Source organism: Drosophila novamexicana, unplaced genomic scaffold (genome assembly GCF_003285875.2).
Source record: "Drosophila novamexicana strain 15010-1031.04,08,12 unplaced genomic scaffold, DnovRS2.1 tig00002118-arrow-arrow-pilon, whole genome shotgun sequence".
Classification (NCBI taxonomy): Eukaryota; Metazoa; Arthropoda; class Insecta; order Diptera; family Drosophilidae; genus Drosophila; species Drosophila novamexicana.
The window spans coordinates 70,280-72,956 of record NW_020824942.1 but is presented as its reverse complement, the minus strand read 5'-3'; positions in this window follow the sequence as shown (position 1 = coordinate 72,956).

Here is a 2,677-nt window from a genome sequence, read left to right as displayed (position 1 = left end):
CATATTGCTTATCGGCTGAAAAGATTCGAATTTTTTCCCATCTGGCAAGTTAAGCCGGCGTGTAATAATAAAAACCCTAACAGACAAATGAAAATTTTGGTTTTGTTTGTTCTTCAATTTAATAAATATACGGCAATTAAACCGCTCGAGTCACAAAATATATAAAAAAAAGAAAAATCTTAAAACTTAAGTGCGACGAGACGAACCAAATAATAAAACAAAATAAAAATTACGGGTCCGGCAACAAAGCGACCAGCTCCCGCACCAGAGAAGCCCACGAAGCATACCAAAGGCCAGGATTCGGCTCAGCGGCGCACACCAGCCATATCCGCGACGCCGCCAGCCAAGCGTCGGCGCAACCCTAAAGGCGACGAGGCAAGTCACAAACGACCGGACTCTAACAACGAAGAAGCGGCCACAGGCGAGACCACGCCCACATCCTCCGAGTGGGTCCGTTCCATTTTGCCCATTCTCGTTCGAGCTCTTGGCAGAGAAATGATGGAGACCAGGAGTCTCGTAATCCCTGAAAAGAGCAGATTTTTTTTGTCGTTAAATTTAGTTACTTTTGTATTTATAAATTATATCTATACATACACAGGCACTTACGCCGAGCTTCACTTTAGAGTGCGAACGGTGAGGGAAACTCCAAAGGTGATGCATCTGCGCCTGTAATATATAAAAATTTAAAATTAACACTTGCGCGAACTATGCTCACATACTTACCTAATTGGAATTAACCATTTATATCGCCCCTTACCACCCCCATAGAGCTCTTTAGGTAGGGTAAGGTAGAATTAAGCGATTTAATACAGATTTATATCACCTACCTGTTGCACGACTGATAATCGTGACATACCCATTTAAGGAGTTGTGGGGGCACATTGTTCCTAAATCGGCGCATCGATTGCTTCTAAATTTCCTCCGTGCGTGTTTCTTTTGCGGCGACTATCAATATCTTTGTAGTATTTCGTCGCCTGTTCCATCAAGTGCTGTTAAAATAAAACGAAAAAGAAAGGCTATCTTCGGCACGCCGAAGATCTACTATCCTTACAGATCCAACCTTTTCATAATGCTTATAGTGCTTTGCCCGAATCTAAGCACAGGGAAAATAGTAAATCTTGATATCTTGTTTTTTCACACAACAACTTAATTTTCGACCGATCGTTCCTATGGCAGCTATATGATATAGTAGTACGATCTTAATAGGATTTTGCAAATATATGAGGAGCATAGTAAAACTAATAAATGCCGAGTTTGGTCAAGATATCTTGAAAAACAAAATGTTTTTTCATACAAAAACTTTAGTTTCGACCGATCGTTCGTATGGCAGCTATATGATATAGTAGTCCGATCTTAATAGGATTTGGCATATATATGAGGAGTAAAGTAAAACTAATAAATGCCGAGTTTGGTTAAGATATCTTGAAAAACAAATTGTTTTTTCATACAAAAACCTAATTTTCGACCGATCGATCCTATGGTAGCTATATGATATAGTAGTCCGATCTTAATGGGATTTTGCATATATATGAGGAGTAAAGTAAAACCAATATATGCCGAGTTTGGTCAAGATATCTTGATAAACAAAATGTTAATTTTCGACCGATCGTTCCTATGGCAGCTATATGATATAGTGGTCCGATCTAGCTGGTTTTCACATATGTGCTGCGTGCAATAGAAAGAGGGACTTCTGCAAAATTTCATTAAGAAAGCTTTAAAACTAAGAGACTAGTTCGCATAGAAACAGACAGACGGACATACGGACATGGCTCTATCGATTCGGCTGTTGATGCTGATCAAGAATATATATACTTTATGGGGTCGGAGATGTCTCTTTCTATAAATGTCTCCTTCTATAAAAATGAATGCTGTAAGATAAGACAAAAATTTAGGAATTAATACAATTTGTCCATTAGTTTAAATCCCGGTCCATTAGTTTAAAGCCGATTCTGCGCCGCACCAGTCACACAGCATACCCTAAGGGTGCCCAGAAGTGCGACAGAAACCAAATAGCTTTCAAGGTAGCGTTCCTTGAATGCCGTTCTTCCGTCAAACTGACGAACTGAGCATTTGACGAATGCTTAAGTGTTGTCCACTGTCCAGATTATGCGTAGATTAGTTAGCCTCTGTTAGAATTTGTCTTCTCTCCCCCAAGTATTTGTAATTAATTAGAAAGAAAAAAAATTTATTTTTGTGTATGTTTTCGTGGTCGATGTGTATTAATTTATTATTCTTTATTAGTAAGATTTGTTAGTGGGTGTTTATTTATTTATTAACGTTTTTTTATAAGGGTAGTAAGCCTTGTAGAAGAGAGGGGTGCAGTTCTCAGAAGGGATAAGTATGGCTGAGGAACAGGTGTCTGATTGGGCTTCTGATGCTGATGGGGTGTCGGCACTGCCACTGCCGCGCCCGGCTGGGGGCTGGTGCGAACGCCAATGAATTTCCGGGGATGTCCAGAGAGACAGATCCCGGAAGAGGGTCATCTGGTAGACTTGGAGAAAGAATTGGCGCAACAAAATAAACCTCCACGGAACCTGAAGTTCCCAAAAGCCCCGGAAGACTCAGTGCTCAAATCGGCGGCAAACGCGGCGATCGCTCAGGCCCACCAAACGTATCGTCATGATCTACCATCTGGCATCAGCGAGTCCATCCGCGAGGAGATGCGAGCTGGCTTCAT